Source organism: Penaeus monodon, chromosome 23, assembly GCF_015228065.2.
Source record: "Penaeus monodon isolate SGIC_2016 chromosome 23, NSTDA_Pmon_1, whole genome shotgun sequence".
Taxonomy (NCBI): Eukaryota; Metazoa; Arthropoda; class Malacostraca; order Decapoda; family Penaeidae; genus Penaeus; species Penaeus monodon.
Genome location: NC_051408.1, coordinates 10,072,469 through 10,072,790, shown reverse-complemented (window position 1 = coordinate 10,072,790; position 322 = coordinate 10,072,469).

The window sequence follows — 322 nt, the reverse complement described above, 5'->3', positions numbered from 1 at the left end:
TATCCACTCCATAAGCGATAATGATTACGATAAATACGGTTAATAATGGTTATTAGTCTTCATTGCTATGCTGATAATGATAATGGTGACGATGAAAATATTTCAACATTATCATCACTCTCGCTTTCTTATACTTACACATATATCAAAATCCGGATCCTGGTTTGGATGCAACCGTAAGTAATTGACGCAGTCTGTAAATCTATAACAGATAACACTTTGCAAATGCTTTAGTCTTACACTTATACTTTATCTCATATAAAGTGTTATTAATCCTCAGAATTATTGAGATATCTTGCAATATTATTACAATACATTCTCC